General features: G+C 46.7%; 1 protein-coding gene and 1 long non-coding RNA gene across 8 annotated transcripts in view; one reads left to right on the forward strand and one right to left on the reverse strand.

Annotated features, from left to right (window-relative positions):
* Positions 1-20,760, reverse strand: part of N4BP2 (NEDD4 binding protein 2) — a 116,192-nt gene that overhangs the window by 74,017 nt on the left and 21,415 nt on the right. For 3 of the 7 annotated variants that reach the window (XM_075127968.1, XM_048848522.2, XM_048848523.2), the window contains exon 1: positions 7,559-7,755. The exons of 2 other annotated variants lie outside the window; for them this stretch is intronic. The gene's annotated coding sequence lies outside the window, so the exon portion shown is untranslated. Of the gene's footprint in view, positions 1-1,327; positions 2,099-7,558; positions 7,756-20,760 lie in introns of those variants that run through there. 2 more of the 7 variants (XM_075127967.1, XM_048848524.2) reach the window with 1 other exon arrangement.
* LOC142071929 (uncharacterized) lies at positions 6,886-15,136 on the forward strand. Its single transcript, XR_012668184.1, has 2 exons — positions 6,886-7,199; positions 12,569-15,136. It is a non-coding gene; the product is annotated as an uncharacterized LOC142071929 (long non-coding RNA).

The raw sequence follows: 20,760 nt of genomic DNA on the forward strand, positions 1-20,760 counted from the left end.
AACTCCAGACAGCTACCGATCGGTTGTTAACCAGTTTGGAGTAGGGAAGTCGACCGTTGGAATCGTGTTGATGCAAGTTTGCAGGGCCATTAATCCTATCCTGCCCAGAAGAACCGTGACTCTGGGTAATGTTCATGACATTGTGGCTGGCTTTGCACAAATGAGTTTTCCTAACTGCGGAGGGGCAACAGATGGCACACATATTCCAATTCTGGCACCAGCCCACCTAGCCTCTGAGTACATTAATCGGAAGGGGTATTTCTCTATGGTTCTCCAGGAGCTTGTGGATCACCGTGGGCGTTTCATTGACATTAACACAGGCTGGCCCGGAAAGGTGCATGACACATGCATCTTTCGAAACACTGGCCTGTTCAGGAAGCTGCAAGCTGTGACTTTTTTCCCAGACCAGAAGATTACTGTAGGGGAAGTCGAAATGCCCATTGTGATTCTTGGAGACCCCGCTTATCCTTTAATGCTGTGGCTCATGAAACCCTACACAGGGAGCCTTGACAGCAGCAAGGATTGGTTCAACAACAGGCTGAGCCGGTGCAGAATGACTGTGGAGTGTGCTTTTGGCCGTTTAAAGGGCCGCTAACGTTCTCTGTATGGGAAGCTGGACCTGGCCGATGACAGCATCCCCAAGGTTATATCTGCATGCTGTACCCTCCATAACATTTGTGAAGGGAAGCGTGAAAGATTCACTCAGACATGGACCTTGGAGGTTCAACACCTGGAGGCTAAATTTGAACAGCCAGAGAGAGAGCTATTAGAGGAGCCCAGCGTGGGGCTACAACGATTAGGGATGCCTTGAGCGAGCAATCTGAGGCTGGAAGCCAGCAGTAACGTCTGGTTCCCTGCACAGGAGTGAAGTGCAGTGGTTCCACTGTTAGTAGGAATCTGTGTTGCTACGCTGACTTGCAGTGCCTGTTGCTTTCCTTGGCTAAGGTATCTTTTACTTTATGCAATAATAAAGAATGTTTTCAAAGCCAAAAAAAGGGAGGGTCTTCTATTACAATGCAGCTTCCGCCCTGGCCCATATGCAGCTTGCCTATGTGCAGCAATGGTCCCTCTACCCCTCCTGGCACAGTGGCACGGACACGTTAGCCTGACTGGGACAAGGACCACTGTGGCTCTCCTGAGAAACCTGAGCAAGCGCATTGCCCAAGTTCTGGATGAGACCTTTGAAGAGATCACTGAGGCCGACTACCACAATGTGAGAGAGCACATCAACACCCTATTCCGCATCTAGGCATGCATGCAGCCCTAACCCTCCTCGCCCCAAGAGCCCGCAATGAACAATTTCCTTTCCAAAATAAAAGCCACTTACCGGGCACCTCCTCTGGTGTTTATCCTTCCCCAAGCACTGGCCGCCGCGACAGGCTACCTTCCTCCTGGCTTGAGAAAAGCTCTTGGCTGTATGCATCTAGGGATTCCAGGATATCTTCCTCCGCCTTAGCACCCTCGCTCCCGCTTTGCTCCTCCTCCTCCTGCCTTGTTGAACTGGGCTTTGCAATGTCCATGGTGGTACTCTGAGTAGAGGTGGGGTTGCCCGCAAGTATTACATCCAGCTCTTTGTAGAAACAGCAGGTTGCGAGGGCAACACCGGAGTGGCTGTTTGCCTCGCAGGCTTTGCGGTAGGCATTCCACAGCTCCTTCACTTTAACCCTGCACTGCAGTGCGTCCCAGTCATGGCCTCTTTCCATCATGTCCCTTGATATCTGCCCGAAGGTATCGTAATTCCTACAGCTGGAGTGCAGCTGGGACTGGACAGCTTCCTCCCCCCAAACACTGATGAGGTCCAGCACCTCGCCATTGCTCCATACTGGGGCTCGCCTGGCGTGTGGAGGCATGGTCACCTGGAAAGATTTGCTGAGAGCACTCCATGCCTGGCTGAGCAAACAGGAAGGGATTTTTCAAAATTCCCAGAGAATTTAAATGGCGGATCTGACGGTTGGTCACCTGAGGGCAGGGCAGTAGAGTTCAAACTGATGATCAGAGAGGCTAGAACAGGCATTGTGGGACACTTCTGGAAGCCGATCAGAGCGCATTAACAGACCAGGGTGTCCACACTGGTGCCGCAGCGCTCCAGAGGTGGTCCATCAAACGTTATTCCACTCACCGAGGTGGAGTACCAGGAGTGCTCTAGCCGCGGAGTCAGAGAGCTCTACGTGCCTTGCCAGTGTGGACGGGTCGTGAGTTAGAGCACACTGGGCTGCTTTAATGTGTTCTAACTCACAAGTGTAGCCATGCCCTTAAGTGCACAGCAGACTAGTGTATTTTACATTCACACCCCAGCATGATGCATGCTAAGGCTTGCTCTAACTTAGAAGTTAGGTTGTCAAAGCTATGTCAGTCAGAGGTGTGAAAAACACACAACCTTGACTGACACAGCTATGCTGATCTAACCCCCAGTGCAGACACAGCTATGTCGACAGAAGAATGCTTCTGTCTATATAGCTACTGTCATTCAGGGAGGTGGTATTAATTAGGGTGACAAGATTGCAAGAGTAAAATATGAGGACACATGGGGGAGGGGGAGGGGCCAGTCACAAGTGCACAGCCCCGACCAGAGCAATGGGGGAGAGGGGCACACAGCCCTAGGAAGCTGTGAGGGGGCATACAGTCCCTGCTGCAGCCCCTGCCACAACCCGAGGGGCAGGGGCACAGGGCCCTGGCTCCAGCCCTGGCTGAAGCCACGGGGCAGGGGTGCATGATCCCAGTTCCAGCCTGGGTCGCGCTGCTGGCTCAGCCCAGCTGCCAGTTACCTCACCTCTCAGCAGGGCCAGTGAGTGCAGCCAGGGGAGTCGCCAGAGCATGTGGGAGTGAGTGTCTGGGAGGTTTGTGGGGGACTGCTGGGCTGTGAGGGGGTGGAGGGTGCTGGGCTTTGGGGGAGGTTTGTGTGCTTTGGGGTGCTAGGCACTGGGAGGCCTGTTGGGGGGGCACTGGGGGAGTTGTGTGTGTCAGGGCGCTGGGCAGTGGGGGTCTGTGTGGGGCACTGTTGTGGTGGTGGGATTATGGGGAAGGGCACTGGTGGTGGGGGAGGGGGAGATCTGTATGTATTGGGGAACTAGGGAGTGGGGGGTTCTGTATGGGTTGCTGGGCAGTTGTGGTGGGGCTGTGGGGGGCTGGACGCTGGGCAGGGGTGGTGATGTGCAGGGCACTGTGCATTTGTGGTGGGAGGGTTTGGGGGGAGCTGGGCATAGCGGGCCCAGGGGGCGCTGGGTCGGGGAGCTGTGTGGCACAGCATGGGCCCACCCCCAACAGGAAGGGGCATGCTGGCAGCACAGGGCCAGGTGGACCAATGTGCATCTGGCCATACCATGCATGCCCCATTGCACCAGCCAGCTTCTCTGCCCACCTTCTCACTTGAGGACTGGGGCAGGGATGGGGTCCAGGTGGCAGAAGCGGACAGCAGGTCCCTCTAGTTCCTAGGCTCAGGAGCAGCCATGGGGCTCTGTGTGTTTCTCGTGTCCGCAGGCCCTGCCCCCACAGCTTCCCGGGAGCTGCACAGAGCCAGGTAGGGAGTCAGCCAGCTAGGGTGACCAGTCCAGCCCCATGGCAAACGGCATCCCGACCATACATAGGTCGGGATGTGGGACAAACACCTAACTATCGGGACAGTCCCACTATTATCACGACATCTAGTCACCTTAGTATTAATACACTGAAGGAAATACCCTTTTCAGTCAGTGTAGGCACATCTACACTATAGGGTTATGCCAACACAGCTACACCAACATAGTTAGGCTGATCTATAGTCTCCGTAATGTAGATGTACCCCAAGACTCAATACAGACAAGCCCATGGAGTTTTTCAGGCCTGGCCTACACTAAAGTTAGGCTGACGCAGCTATAGAGCTCAGGTGTGTGAAAATTCCACATTCCTGAATGGCACAGTTCAACTGACCTACCCCGGCCCCCATGTAAACAGCAGTAGGTCAAAGGACGAATTCTTCCATTGACCTAGCTACGGCCTCTTGTGGAAGTGGATTACCTACACCAACAGGAGAACCCCTCCCATCACTGTGGGTAGCATCTACAGTGAAGTGTTACAGCAGTGGTGTAGCGTTTCAAGTGCAGATAAGCCATCAGGAATAACACTTCCATGTGTAGTTAAGCCCTATGGCCTGGTCTACGTCAGCACTTCCGCAGTTTCAGGAGAATTAACTAACATAGTGCTGAAGACTTCTCTATAGTAGGACTTCAACCATAGAGAATTCTTTCAAACACTTCCCCAGTGTAGACATGACTCAGAGCTAACTATTTAGCAGCTTTCACTAGCACTAAATTCCCACATAAAAGTAATCCTCTTGGACTGTATTTTTAAACAGGTTAATTCCATTCACAGATGTTCCTTCAAGCGGGTCCTTTTTCATCAAATATATTTTGATTTGGTATAGAGGATATATCAACTCATGAAAACTAAGGTGAACTGAAGCCAAGGGCAGAGGGCCAGGAAAATAAGGCCCAATTGCAAGACAATTACGAATGCCACAAAACCCTATTTATATATTACCATTATCCAGTGTTTCAGTTACAACATGGTTCTATTTTGTAACAGTTAACATCCCACCTACAGTACAAAACAGAACTGTGTTGTAATTGGGTCCCTGACAGTTTAAAATGTGGTGTTGATGGGCCCTAAAGCCTTGCCTACATTTGTATTTTTGTTAAAATCTTCCACCAATGCAGTTGCAACACTAGTGTAGACTGGCCGCCAGCCTACATTACTGCTTCCATTATTGCGCCCATTGGTTATGATGCACCACTACTACTGCCACGATGAGAAAGTTTTATCAAAAATGAAAGTGTTGACAAGGCCAGCAAACAAAAAAAATCTGGGAAAATAAATACATTCTGTGAGGGAAGAACATAGAAAGAAGGGGGAAAGACCATAAAGAATACTGTAAGTGTTTTTAAGAAGTTCTTTGCTCCTAGCTGAGTTTGTTTCTCAGGTGTGGAAAAAATTCACATCCCTGAATGATGTAGGTATGCCAACCTAACCCCCAGTGTAGATGTGGCTAAGGATGCAAAAGAGTAAACTGATGGTAGGGATGTAAAATAGTAAACAGCTAAACGCTTAACCGGTAAGCATTAGTTTTACCAGTTTACCCGTTAATCCCCAGCCCCGGGCCAGCAGGAGCAGCTCCCCAGCCAGCCAACCAACCCAAGCAGCAGCCCCAGCCCCTCTCCCTTTAATGGGTTAATCAGTTAAATGATATCATTTCAATCATTTAACCGATTAATTTTTTAAACAATATTTACATCCCTAGTTGAGGGAAGAAAGCTTCCACTGACCAAGCTACTGCTATTCAGGGAGGTGTATTCCCTACAGAGACAGAAAAACCCCTTCCATCTGTGTAGGAAACATCTACACTATGACACTACACTAGCACAGCTACAGCCGGTAGTGTAGACAAAACCTCAGACTGTCATGTTAAATAATGCTTTTATTTAAATGGCCCTCTTGAAATTAACATGTCAGTGAGATGAAATATATGCAGAAGGAACCAACTGACTTCTTCGCAACTGCTATTTTGTTTAACTGGAGGCTAACTCCCAGTAGGATTTGTATTTAGGTTTTTGTTTTATTTTTAGCAGAGTTGCCACCCCTGACTTCAGCAAATGGGGGCACAAGTCAACCACAAGTCTTAATGAGCATGCTGAAAAATATATCACAGAGGAGGAACTGTAAATGTTTAAAAACTTAGCACTCAGGATGTTTACATTAGTTAGAACAAGTTTAAAGTTGTTTAAAGGAAGGGGTCAAGGGAAAAATATGAAGAGTATTGAAAACAAGAGTGCAATATTCCTGTCCAATATTTTAAATCACATCTCTACCAACATCAGCCATGTTACAGCACGTGATTACACTCTGGTTATTCCCATAACCAACGTCTAAAGTATAGATTAAAATTATGTTTAAAATTGACAAAACATAAAAATCACATTGTAAACAATCACGAGACTATTAAAAAACAAAAATGTCTAAAAATACTAATTTATTTTAAAGTAAATTGCATCATTCTGTGCATTGTTAGTTTCGCTTTAAGGTTCTCACGCATTCACTTTTTGAATTGAGAACACGGCAAACAGCTATTTCTTATACTTCGTAAGATTTAAAAACAAATTAATTAAACATTTCCACAGGTTATACGTGTGCAGAATCTTTTACAAAAATCTATATTTTGGGGTGAATTTGAGTAGATCTGAATCTTGCTATAGCCAAACTAAGTGTTTGGAGATGAGCTGTAATGCACTATCCTGACATGGCTGCTGTTATAGTGTGAGGTAACTTAGAGTATGTAAGTTTGGAGGAACAACAGCATCTACACATACTTCTAGATTAGCAAGAAGAGAGTGAATCTTGTCAGGAATTTTGGTATTACAAGTGGCTTCCATACTTGTAATATACCACATGACCACACATCAAAGTGATTCGAAGGGCACAAAAGTACTGCCAGCATTATTGTAATATCTAGATTTGCTTGAAAGTTCACAAATGGAATCCTATCACTTGCCAGTGTTATTTGATTTCTGGTTTGCCTAACCACAAAGGAAGTGAGCGTAGAAAGGTAAACAGGAAGGCCATTTTTGCAATGAAAGATTATGGCCTTCTTGCACTGATTTCATTACATTAGAGTGGGATGCATATGTCCACACTGCCCCTAAATCAATTTAACTCCCATGGATACAGTTACAGTTTTGAACTAGAGTAACTTACGGAATTAAGACAAAAGAGCCTTTGATGGGAAATCATTCATGCGTGGCAGCAAGGCAGTTACTAACTAGTTAAGGAGGGTCCTACTCTTTGTGCAGCTTTCCTGTGTGTACAGTCAAGAACTTGTATCCTGCATAGGGTCCTTCTGCACCACTACAGTGCTAGCTTCAACTAAAAGCGTAGGTGGTGCAGTTGCTCTGCTACAAGTTCTTTTATTCCAGAATAATCACTCTGCTTTGGAAATGCCCTAAAACTTCCAGGACAGTGCTCGGAGAGAGCTAGTCCAGTCAATTTCCCAGTGTAGTCAAGCCCTGAGTCAATTAGCCTGCAAAGTCCTGCCAACGCAGCCCCGCCACGCTTCCACCACTCCGCTCAGCATTTCCCATACTGGCTCGAAAAGATGGGAAATCTCCCACCACACCGGAAGCGCTGCCTGGGCGATACCCCCAGCTGCAGGCGGCTCATCTCCCAGCAGGCTGGTGAGTCCACAGGGGTGATGTGCAGGGGCCAGAGGAGAACCCCCGGGGCAGCCTTGTGTTGGAAGGCGGAGGACATAGGACGGGGCGAGGGCAGCTCCCAGTGCCCCTATGGCCGGGGGATGAGGCGGGGCGGCCGGCAGCGGTGGGAGGGGACGAGGGCCGCGACGCACTGGCCAGTGCGGGTGGGACAAGGCCTCGCTCTGCAGCAGAGCCCGGATCGGCCGGCCCCGGAAGCCAGGCAGCTCGCCCCTGTTGGGAGCAAGAGGAACAACCACCCGCAGGCTCCTCCCCGGCAGCCGCGGCCCCCTCACCCAACCCGCGCCGCGCTCCCTGCAGCGACCCCCCGGGGCCGCCCTTACCTCACACAGCTCCGGGCGCGTCGCGGTGCGCCCGCCCACCTCCCGGGTTTTCCAATAGGTGCCCCGGGGAGAGGAGGCTGCTCGGCGGCGGCGGCGGCGGCAGGAGCGGGGCTGAGAGGGCCCCGGCTCAGGCGGAGCGTGCGCCGCGCCGCGGGGACACAGTGCCGCTCTCCGCCCGGCCGGGGAAGAACAGCCCAGGAGGAGGCTCCGCGCTACTCTTCTCCCCCGCCCCCCGGGGCCTGGCCCAGCAGCGCCGCCCGCCAGGAAACCCCCGGCCCCAGCCTGGCGCTGGCGGCAGAACCCGCGCCCCGCTCGTCTGCGGACAGGAAGCCACAGGGTCGCCAACTTTCTGACTGAAGAAAAGGAGGACTTGTGGCACCTTAGAGACTAACCAATTTATTTGAGCATGAGCTTTCCTGACTCAGACTGAAGAAAACCCAACACCTTTGCCCCAGCCTTGCCCCCTCACTCCACCTTCCCCCTCCCTCTGTCGCTCGCTGTCCGCCACCCTGGCTCACTGGCTCATTTTCACCTGCCTGGGGAGGGTCCTTTTTCCACTGGGTGTTGGTTGAAAACTGGACACCTGGCAACTACGGGGTTCAGTCGTACCGCAGGGGGAACCCGGGCAAGCGGTGGTACCTGCCACAGACAGGCAGGATCCAGGCTGGAGCCTTTGTATGTGGGGACGTGGGAGTACTGGCCGCGGGATGGACGAGCCCAGCCCCTTCCCAGCCAGGCTCTGACTGTCTGAACCGCACTGTCATTCCTTTAGTCTCCCCCTGCCAGCTGCACAGAGTCCAGACCCCAGCGTGGTGGAGCTTTGCAGTTGTCTGGCCTTTTCCGGGTTGTAGTGAGACTGGAGGGAAGTGTCCTGACTCAAAAGCCCCTTCTGCAACATGAACAGAATGAGGCAGAAGGAAACACCATGATCGCTGATCTGGGGGTCCCAGACTTGGGCTTTAGAATCATAAGAGTCTGTGGTTCTGTGTCTCACTGATTGTTCTGTAGCACTTATTTAGGAGGGGGGTGGGAACGGTAACACATTACAGTATGCATAAACAACAGGATTTGTGCTGGAAATGGCCCACCTGGATTATCATGCACATTGTAAGGAGAGTGATCACTTTAGATAAGCTATTACCAAGAGGAGAGTGGGTTTGTTTGGGGGGGGGGGGAAGGAAACCTGGATTTGTGCTGGAAATGGCCCACCTTGATTATCATACACATTGTAAAGAGAGTGATTACTTTAGATAAACTATTACCAGCAGGAGAGTAGGGTAGGGGGAGAGAAAGCCTTTTGTAGTGATAAACACCCATTTTTTCATGGTTTGTGTGTATAAAAACATCTTCTGTATTTTCCACAGTATGCATCCGATGAAGTGAGCTGTAGCTCACGAAAGCTTATGCTCAAATAAATTGGTTAGTCTCTAAGGTGCCACAAGTACTCCTTTTCTTTTTGCGAATACAGACTAACACGGCTGTTACTCTGAACCCTTACAAAGATTTCCCAGGACAGCTACCTCAAAAAAGGGGTGATCCTTTTCTTTTTTTTTCTCCTTTTCTTTTTGCGAATACAGACTAACACGGCTGTTACTCTGAAACCTGTCATTATGCAAGGCACTGCATTTAGCTGTATGGAGTGGAAATCTATCAACTGCATGAAAATTGCATCCGATGAAGTGAGCTGTAGCTCACGAAAGCTCATGCTCAAATAAATTGGTTAGTCTCTAAGGTGCCACAAGTACTCCTTTTCTTTGTAAGGGTGTTCAGTACACACTGCCAGCTGTCCCTTTTCTGAGGTAGCTGTCTCAGGAAATCTATAAGGGTTTTCAGTAAACACTGCCAGCTGTTCCTTTTTTGAGGTAGCTATCCCCAAAAATCTGTAAGGGTGCTCAATGCACACTACCAGCTGTCCAGTTTTATGGGTTCGATCATTGTGGGTGTCCCAGTTTTTTGTACCTCAGAGGTGGCAACCCAAACTTAAACAGTAATTCACATTTTTAAAATGCTGTACAAATATTCAACCAAGCATTAGAAGGGAGATGAACAACATTAGTGTTATCTGTATTTTTGCAGCGCCCTGAGTTCCCACTCACAATTAGGGCCCTGTTGTGTTGGGCTCAATGAAGACAGTCCTTTATAGGGTATGTGTACAGTATAATTAAGGCCGTGAGTCCGTCATGGAGGTCTCGGAAGTCACAGATTCTGTGACTTTTCGGGACCTCTGTGACTTCTGCAGTGCCTGGCCTGTGGGCTGCCTGAGCAGTTCGGGCAGCCCCCGGGCCAGCCACACCAGCTGCTGCAGGGGCAGTCTTGGGTCACTGCACCCCCCACCCTCAGCAGCAGCAGGAGTTTGAGTGTGAGAGGGGGATCAGGGCTGAGGCAGGGGGTTGGAGAGCGGGAGGAGGTGAAGGCTTCGGGCAGCGCTTACCTCGGGGGAGGGGGCTCCCTGGAAGTGGCCAGCAAGTCCAGCTCCATACACTGCCTCTGCCCAGAGGCACCGCCCCCGCAGCTCCCATTGGCCGCAGTTCCTGGCCAATGGGAGCCATGGAACAAGCACTCAGGGCAGGGACAGCACACGGAGTCCCCCTGGCCATGCCTCCACCTCGGGGCCGCAGGGATATGCCAGCCGCTTCTGGGAGCTGCGCGGAGCTGGGTAAGGAGCCTGCCAGCCCCTCCAGCCCACCCCTCTCCCCACCCCCTTAGCACCAGAGGGGGTTGTAGGCCACTGCCAACCTCCCGTGCACTCACAGTGCCCTGGGCTGCCCCATGCCCAAGAGCATCCAAGTTTTAGTAAGGGGTATGTAGAACAAGTCATGGACAGGTCACAGGCCATGAATTTTTGTGTACTGCCCGTGACCAGTCCATGACTTTTACTAAAAGTACCCATGACTAAAACGTAGCCTTAACTATAATTGGGAGGTGTGATTGCAGCAGGTGTAGGTTTACCTAAGCTAGTTTGTTAAAAATTGCAGTGAAGCTGTGGCACCTGCCCAAGTACAAGCTCACCCAAAAGCCTGGGTACATACCAGACCCAATGCTGCCGTGACTTCACTGCTATTTTTAGTGAACTATCTCTATCAAAGCTAGCTTGGGTATGCCTACATGTGCTGCAGTAACAGCGCCTGATTGCAACATAGACATACCCACAGAGATTACACTAAAGACAAGACACAAATGGTTGTAGCAAACAATTGGCGAGAAAAAAAGGATGAAGATAACAGTGAATGAACATGTAGTTCCATTTTTTAGCTGTGTAACAACTAGCAGGTTTCAAATAAAAAGATTTTTTTTAAATACATTGGGCATATTTATTGATATCAATAGTTCCTAACGGCCAACTGCCTAGCCATTATCAGTTGGCAATAGACATCATAGCAGCAGTTGGTCTGGAGGACGGACTTGAACAATACAGTGGCTCTGCAGATTAATTTGGGGAAGGCATTCAATGCACAAAGAGCAGCCCAGAAGTGTCTGTGAGAGAAGTAGACCCAAGTGTGAGATAGAGGCTGGGATCACTGGTAGCTTGGAGGGGGAGAGGTGCAGTGCAGTGGGATAGTTAATTAGGAAAGGGATCAAATTATGAAGAGCCTGAAAGGCCCAACAAGGAGTTTGTAATTGATGCAGATGAGAAGGGGGAGGCAGTGGAAGGACTCAAAAAGGCGGGTGATCTTAGCAGCTGTGTTTTGAGTGGATCTGCAGGGAGCCAGATAGGGGGAGATTGCAGTTGTCACGAAGAGTAATAAGGGCCTGAAGGAGAGTTTTGGCTATGTGGACAAAAGAAAAGGCCAGATCTTGGAAATGTTATTGAGGTAGAAGTAGCAAGTCTTAGCCTGGTCTACACTACATGGCTAGGTTGACGCATGGCAAGTTACATCGACCTAGCGGTGGATGTGTCTTCACTTAAATTTGGCTCCCTCTGATACAAATACCCTGCTATGCCAACTTAATAACACCACCTCCCTGAGCAGTATAGAGTCAGGGTTGATGTAGTTAAGTCGACACAGTGATAGGGTAGATGCTCTGTTACTTACGTCAAATGTTACTGGCCTCCAGGAGCTGTCCCATAAGCTGTCCCACTGACTGCTCTGGTCACTGTTGTGAACTCCACTGTCAAGGGGTCAGGTAGACAGGAAGCCACCCCTCCCCTTTAAAGCCGTGCAAATTTTTGTAATTCTTTTTTCTGGTTGTTTGGCTTGATGAGAACACCTAGCAGTCTTCACTGTTGAGTGTAACTGCCCAGCTGATCATGCTAGCTACACGCTTCAGATGTGCTCCTGCCTGGAGTTCACAAAAGGTATTGGATCTCCTGAGCTTCTGGGGACAAGAGTCTGTGTAGGCACAGCTCTGATCCAGCCACAGAAACATGGACATCTATGAGCAGATTGCTCTGGGGTGCAGGAAAACTGGACATTCTCTACACAAAAGAATAAATGGACGCACATCTGACATCAGTTTTTGAATGTTATGATTCCTGGTAGGAGAACACTTCAACCTCTCTGGCCACTCAGTAAAAGATTTAAGGGTGGCAATTTTGCAACAGAAAAGCTTCAAAAACAGACTCCAACAAGAAACTGCTGGGCTTGAATTAATATGCAAACTAGATACCATTAACTTAGGTTTGAATAGGGACTGGGAGTGGCTGGGTCATTACACATATTGAATCTATTTCCTTAAGTTAAGTATCCTCCCACCTTCTTGTCAACTGTCTAAATGGGCCATTTTGATTATCACTACAAAAGTTTTTTTCTCCTGCTGATAATAGCTCATCTTAACGAATTAGCCTCTCACAGTTTATATGGTAACTTCCAACTTATCTGTATGTATATACCCATATATATTACTATATGTTCCATTCTATGCATCTGATGAAGTAGGCTGTAGCCCACGAAACCTTATGCTCAAATAAATTGGTTAGTCTCTAAGGTGCCACAAGTACTCCTTTTCTTTTTGTGAATACAGACTAACACGGCTGTTCCTCTGAAACAGGTATTCCTGTTCTTTTTGTAGATCCAGGAATGTGGCCGTGTGCATCCAAAAGTTCTGCAGCCATTGCTCGTCATCCCAAACCTGCATGACAATGCGATCCCACCAGTCAGTGCTTATTTCTTGGGACCAGAATCGGCATTCTAGCATCTCACGTTGTTCCATGAATTCCAGCAACCTTGAATTGTTTCTTTCTATGTCCCACAGCAATCTTGCCTCCAAGGAATTGTCATGTTCCCCACAGCTCTTCTTGCGACTCTGCAAATACTGCTCCCTGTGCTTGCAGCAGTCACGACAGTAGTGCAAGATCCATGCTTCTGTCAAAGATGGCAGATAGAGTGGAGGGACCCGTGGGTTTGTGCGGATTTTGAAAAGAAATCACAAAATATTATCGGGTGCAGATTAAATTATGGGATGGAGAACACTGCATTATGGGAAATTGACCACGTGCTCCCAGTTACCCCTGCGCAACTTGTTTTGGCCCCAAAAGGCACTACAAAAACTTCCCAAAACACCCTGTGTTGGGTGGTGGTGAGTTGCACAGTGGAATATCTTCCCACGATGCACTGCGCTGTGTATGAGCATTGCTGACACAAGGAGCAAAGTGTGCACATGCAACATAATAACTGTGGTAGTTGTATGCTGATGTAACTTAGCTTGGCATAATTTTATAATATAGACATGGCCTCAGAAATACCCAGACAATGATTCTCACAGCCCGCAGAGAATTTCCTAGCAACCTGTGGCCACTCAACCATCTATGTGCTTCCTTATCAGCTCAGCTGCCTGTGCTAAGGAGATAAAACTGGCCCTGGGCTCCACTCCTCCCTGCTTCTCATTAGAAGGAGAGCATCTGGATTTGGGATCAAGATGGATTTTATCCCACTTTCTCCTTCCACTTTGAGCAGCTCTTCAAATAAGCTATCTTCCCCCGCTTTTGAGACATTGGTTCCTTCTGCATATATATTCAACCCTATCTCTATACACTTCCTTTTAATATCCTCTGCAGGAGAGAACTGGAGGGAGATGGTTTACCATGGCCTTATTTTCTTTTTTCCAACTGAAGAGAAATGAAGAAATCTTAGACTGATTCTTCTTCTTCTGTTGTGAAAGGGAAAAGCAGGAAGGGGCCCACTGTCCCAAACAATGTGGCAATATCTCCCATCCCAATCAGTGTTCATGCTGTGTGCTTCATACAATTAAGCAAAAGGGGTGGTCGCACCCAGCCTGATTTCTCCTCCACTTTTCTTTAAAGAGGAGAGCAAGAGGTAGCCTTTTACAGATTCTCCCTGCACTGAAGCAGAAAGTCAGGATCTAATCTTCCTTCTATCACGGCAAGAAAGAGCAAGAGAAAGTGTCCTTCGCCTCCTCCCAACCCCACCCCCATTCAGGACCAGCTGTTGTTTCCCTCTGCTGGTAGGACTGACTTTTTTGCATGAGAGCTCTGAGGCTCATTGTTATATTTAATGTGAATAAAGACCCGGCAAGTAGGAAAAAACCCAAAAACTTGAGTTTTTAAAAAGATATACTACTTATAAGTAGGTTTAAAAAAAAATGACAAGAGAAGATTACTCACAGTCACATTGTGTATAACTTGTGAGTATCACAGTCTCTCTGTGCCTGCTACTGGAGAGTAGAGCAACTGAGAGGTAAATAATATGTGCATCCTTAACAGGGACGCTTATGTGCCACCAAAATACAAATAATAATATTACAATTTCTGAAAATGCTCTTAAAACAGAGACAGAATCCTGAACTAGTATGGATTGATTTAAGCAATGCTAATTTGCCTATCACGTTGGTATTTGAGCACATATATATTTTATTTATCTGCTATGTAGTATACAAATGAACCATTTCTAATATTTGCACACATTCAATCTACAGGACATGTTGGCAGGGTTCAGTGATGCAATCTCTGTCATGACTCACTAAGAAAACAAAAGAAAATCTTCACCCCGTGAGACCTTAACGCCCAAAAATATGGAGAGGAAAAGCTGATCAGAACTCCATATACACATGGTGCCAAGTGATAGGAGACAGTTCCTTATAAATACATAAAAACTTCCTTATTTTTTCAATTTTGAGCAAGTAGGAAAAAGACAACCTCTTCTCTCAAAGGGTGTGATGTTGGTATTATGTTAATAATACATATGGAAAAATAGGTCATCTAAATTCCAGTTTAGTGACTGCATCTTTACTTTTCAACGTTGCAAAAAAAAAAAAAAAAGGAAGTGAAATAAGGTTTTAAGCATGCTTGAATCTGATATATTGCCTACTGCCTTTATTAAACTCAAGTGCTAGTGTGATGTTGCTGCTGGCACTTTATGCCTGAAACTAAGAGGTTCTTTGCCAGTTGTACATATTACAGTATTCGACACCATGAAAATGCAAGACTAATTTGGTGCTGGCAGCCTGCCGTCTACAACAGTTCACACTTTAAATAGGAGGGATATTGGCATCTTGATAGTTGAAAAAACCTCCATATGTTTTTTTAAAATTAGCTCAGGCCTTATTTTCTGAGTGTTGGTAAGGCTGTTTCTTAACCTCAAAGTAATCATCTTGTATGCATTATAAATGTTTTTCTCATTCTTTTGTCTCTGCTTTTGTCTACAGCTGGTCTGTGTTTAGCTGGAGTCTCCTGAACATATAGGATGTAATCTGTACCGGTTGTCCAAGTGTTTATTTTTCTGGTGTGCAGCAGATACCATATAGAAAATTCAAAACAGAATCTGTTCCTTAATCTAGTCTTTTCAAACTAGAAAAGCTAAAAAATTGTTGCTCCCCTTCAGCTTTTATTATATTAAAATATTAGTACCATTAAAGTTGAGCCATAAAGTCATTAATGTACAAAATACCACTCTTTCACTATGTTGTATTTTAGTATTGCCATAGGCATGGCCCTCTATGGGAGCTCACAGAAATGTGTGACTTCTACTATGTGAAAAATGGCCTTTTGAAGCTCTAGAATTAAAACACAATAGATTTTTTTATTTGCAAGAATAACTTGAACCATATTCTAGGCCTGCAACTTAGATAAAATGGTGTGGTAGTAACCCTAACCTAGGTGTCATTTTTTAAAAGATCTTTATTTTTTTTCACAATGACATATTAAATACAGAATGATTAACTAGATTAAACAAACATCTGTGTGGTGGGATGAGAATCCCCACACTAGCCCTGGAAGAGCAGAATTGGGCCAGGTGGGCCTACTCAGATAATTAGGGTGCAAGGAGGGAAGCTTTTGGCTGGAGGCAGCTAATTAGAGACAGGTTCACCTCTGCAGGAAAAGGTAGACCTATAAAGCCAGTCAGCTGCCCACAGACTGGGTGGTAGGCAGTTGCTGGGAAAAGGGAGAGATGTTTGTGGGTTGCTGGGAAAGACTGCAGGAAGGTAGATTCTTGGAGCTGGTACACCCAATGAGAGAAGGGGAACTAGGGAGTAGGTAGCAGTCCAGGGAAGGAGCAGAGAGAGAGAGCACCCAGAACTGCTGAGCTGAGGGTCCCTGGACTGGAACCTGGAATAGAGGTTAGACCTACATTCCCCCTACCAGCTACTGAGGGAGTGGCCCCTGGGCAGCAAATAGGAAGGCTACCTATGACTGTTGATGAATTGTACCCCAGAAGGGGGAATGCTGAGTGACTTACCTGAATAGCTAAGTCCCAAAGGAGATGCTGAGGGTCCTGGAGCAAGAACAGAGCTGCAGACCAGAGGGAGAGACTGAGTAATGGTATGCAAAACATGCATGGATGTGTTGGCCTTGAGAGCTAATTTCCAGAGTCTCTAGGAGGAGGCACTAGACTAGCAGTAAGTGAATATGGGCTGCTGGTCACCCTCAGGGAAGGGGACTGTGAAAGAGTACATAAGGCAGTCACTTCTGATATAAGGGGCATGAAGATGGAGCTGTCTGCAGTACAGGCTTTTGTGGCTGAGAAAAGTTATCCCCTACCAGGATGGATACCACTCCCACAGAGCAGAACAGGGGTGGGCCCATATCACATGAGGATGGCTGAAAACTAGTTAAGACTGGGGGAAACCTTGATATACCTCCAGGACTATCTGATGATGGCTGGTCAACAAGAGCACTTGTGTAGGATCATACAGGCAGGAAGTGGGAGAAGTCATAAGGGCCAGAAATAGGCAAGGTGCTCTGGGACTTAGAGGCCCAACCCCAAAGGTGCTGTGGGAGCAGGAGGCACTTGAAGAGGGAGTCCCCCTAGAGGGAAGGAAAGAGCCTTACCAGGAGGCAAGGATGGAGATAAGAGCCCAGAGAATCCCACACAATAAGCAATTGGGTCAGAGGAGGACCTGCTTTTGGTGTGGAGAAGAGGGTCATATAAACAGGCATTGCCCCCACAGGGGAAAAAAGTGAGTCAGGAAAAGGACCAAAGCATGAGGGAAAAGGAGAACCAGAAGCCTGTAAGGAGCCCATAAGAATGGTGGAGAAACCTAAGAGGCAGATAAAGAAATGTGAGGTGAAACTGGGGGGAATGAGGAGAAAGTCCTTTAATTAATTACTTTCCTCCCTGAGGGGTCTAACAGTGAGATGAACCACAAAACAATGGTGACTCAGACACTGGGTGTCAAGGTGCTGGAGGTCTTGGTGGAGATGGTCCAACAGCTGAGAGAGAAGCTCTTTACTTCAGAGCAGGTCTTGCAGGAGGCTGCACAGGACCTGGCATTCCAGTGGGAGGAACTTGAAGTGCTATGGAGGAATGGGACAGACTGCAGCTTGTGGTCAGGGACCTGAAACAAGAAAGGAATTACCTGAGAATCCAGATGTGCGGTTGGTGATTTAGAGTAGTCAAATATCTGCCCATTCCTGGGTTAGGGTCTTGAGCAGGAGGATATATGATTGGGTGAGATCCCCAACTAGACCTGGAAGAGCAGAATTGGGCCAGGTGGGCCCAATCAGCTAATTAGGCTGCAAACAGGAGAACTTTTGGGTGGAGGCAGCTAATTAGAGAAGCTTATTGGTGCAGGAACAGGTGGGGCCTATAAAGCCAGCTTCCTGGCTTTAGACTGGGGCTGTGGGGAAGGGCTGCAGGAAGGCAGGCAGCAGTCTCTCCCTGAGAAGAGGGCTGAGGATTCTTGGCACTAGTACACCCAGAGAGAGAAGAGGATCAGAGTGGTAGGCTGTAATCCAAGGAAGGAGCATTGAGGATCACCTAAACTGCTGAGCTGAGGGTCCCTGGAGAAAAGGGCAGGCCTGGGTTCCCTTACCAGCTACCAAGCGGGTGGTGTAGACGTAAGGCAGTGAATGGGAAGACTGTCTAGGACTGCTGATAGACTGTACCCTGGAAGGGGAATGCTGAGTAACCTAGCTGGAGGGATGAGTCATGAAGGAGATGCTGTGGGTCCTGGAGTGAGGAGAGCTGCAGACCAGAAGGGGCATTGGAGTGATAGTATACGCATTGTGGCAGGGGCATTGGCCTCCAGTGCTAATCCCCAGAGTGACCAGGAGGAGGTGTCAACCCAGTGGTGAGTGGTGCACCCCTTGACAATTTGTGAAATGGGTGTATTAAAATATTAAGAATGCCAACATTGCCCAGACAGCTGGTCACAGGCCAAATTTATGACCTGAATGATAATGAATCTAAAGCAAATTACCTTTCCAGAGACACAAAGTAGAATCTTCAAAGCCTCTTGAAAGATCTCACTTCAGTTCATTGGTGTGGACTGTCTTAAAAGTATGCTGAAATGGTCAATCCTAAACAAGACCGAAAAGAGCCCCCTCATGCAGTCCCCATCACACTTTAAATACAGCTCTTGCACAAGACTGACCGCAATCTTTTTTTGATACAGTCTTGGTTTATACTGTAATCCTGGCACTTCTTATGGATCCTTTCATTCTGCTGCCAACTTTAGACTTCATCTACTGTGGGGGTGAGGAATCTGTTGGCTTGATCCCGTTTTTAAAATTGGGTTTACTGTAGTACTGGTTTAAGATGTTTTGCTTGGCCGGTTTTGGATTCCTTTCTCTCTAGTTCATATGCCTTTTTTCCAGAGTCTTCTAGTTTACAGTTCCTCAGAAAAATAATTCTCCTCCCTACACTTGAATTGTGTTCCTGAAGCATAGATCCACTTCTCATTTAAAGAGCCAGAATCCTAATATAAATAAATATCTGCAGAAAAAGTTGCATAGGGCTGTTTTATCTTCTCTGTGATACTGTCTTTTCCAGACTTAGGTCAATGCATGGTGCTTTTTAATATTTTCTCCATAAGTCTTATACCTCAAAAATCTGCTGCAGACTCTCACGTTTGGCTTCCATACTTGCATAGTATTGATCACGTTTCTTATCTGTCTAGGCTTGCCAGAAAAGACACATGCAGGAAGGACCCCCACCCCAACTGTCTCAGCCATTGACAGCAATATAATAATGCTCTTAGTGGTTCTTGGATGCTGAGCTGGTTTCATCCTGTGTAATTTCTTTTTTACACCTATACTGACATAGCATATTATCTTGTTGACTGAGTTCTGCTGCAGCACTGAAGTGGGAGGGAAGCATTGCTTAATGGTGAAAGTGGAAAACTGACAACTTCCATTGACTTCAATAGGATCAGGACTTCTGACTTGTAATTGCTGGCACTGTGACTGACCCACAGGCAAGTTACTTAACACATCTATGCCCTAGCTTGCTCTTCTGTAAAATATCTACCTTGTAGTGTGGTTTTAATAGAGGATCTAAAAATATTTCCAAAAAAATAAAGTAAATGCAAAATGTGTTAAACTGGGTGAAACCTTGTTATGGGGTGAATTAAAACCTTACTGAGATTGAGTCACCCTTCAATTAACTGTAAGGATAAGCCTCCACCTAAGACAAAAGGTGTATATGAACCTGCCCAGGAGTTTTTGCTAAGTATTGGTGGGTTTTTTGGGAGGGGGAGGGAAGGTTTTGGGGGTCAGTGGTGCTGGCTGAAAAGTGTTCTTGGTGCTGTGAAGAAAATAAGCGGTTTCCTATTTGATTCCTTCTGCATTCAGAGACCTAGGACTTTGTACATTCTTTGTAAGTTAGCAAAATACCTGATTACTACTCTCAATTTCTACTCCCAAATTGACCATCCCCAGGTACTCAAACTTTGGCTAGCTGCTCAGGTGAAAAAGCAGCAAATATACATTTGGAATTCTGGTTCTTAGGTAGAGACATTCCAGGTGTGAAATTCATGAATTTCTGTTCTTTTCCAAAAGAAGGGGAGTTTTTTCTGCAGGAGGAGAAAGATAATGTTATATGCCAGAAGAAGGCCCCATTGCCACAATTTCCTTTTTCTGAAGTCAAAGTAGACTGGCAATTTAGACTTGGTGGGTTGTTTGTTTTTTTGGGGGGTTTTTTGGTGATGAATCTGATTCAAGTATTCCATGCACTCTGCTATGTGGATTCTGGTAATCTGATGTCACATTTCATGGATGCCAACAAAATAACAAAACATAGCTTTAGGATGAATTCATCTTGACCTGTTGAAGTGAAAGAATCAGGAGGGGATAAAAGCAGCAAATCCAATTTAATGTTTCTCCCTTGCACATGAGAAACAGTTTATGCACATTGGCTGATTTTTTTCATTGTATCTGTCATGATTTTATGTGGTGGACACCACTATCTTTGTAATAAAAATAATCAGCTGCTTTAAGACTGTCCAAATATTAATATTAGGAGGCAAATTGATTTAAGACAGCATATTTGTATTATGGCAATTTGCATCAGTACAATAATTAGAAGCATCTTAGGATTTGGAACCAATAGTTTCTCCTCTGTCATTTCCATAACTCATACCACCTGAAAATGCTTTATAAATGGATATACAATATCTGAAGTGATCACTTCACATATCATTCTGCTGTGGCTACCTTTGAAATTAAATGCAGCAGCTGTTTAACAGCATTCAACAATTCCACACAATAGTGGAATTAAAAGCATAATATCCAATTGAAATTGTAGGGGGAATGTAGGTAAGCATAATGAAATTATCCAAGCTGGAATTTACACTCCTATTCTTGCAAAAAGTTCCATCTAATGACCACAGAAGAACTTAGGTTTATGCCTTATCTGAAAGAGTACCTATGCAACAACAAGAACAGTAGTACTTGTGGCACCTTAGACTAACAAATTTATTAGACCATAAGCTATACTTACCTACATGCCTCCAGCTTCCATCCAGGAAACGCCACACAATCCATTGTTTACAGCCAAGCTCTAAGATGCAACTGCATTTGCTCCAAT

This window comes from Caretta caretta, chromosome 4 (assembly GCF_965140235.1).
Source record: "Caretta caretta isolate rCarCar2 chromosome 4, rCarCar1.hap1, whole genome shotgun sequence".
In the NCBI taxonomy this organism is placed as follows: Eukaryota; Metazoa; Chordata; order Testudines; family Cheloniidae; genus Caretta; species Caretta caretta.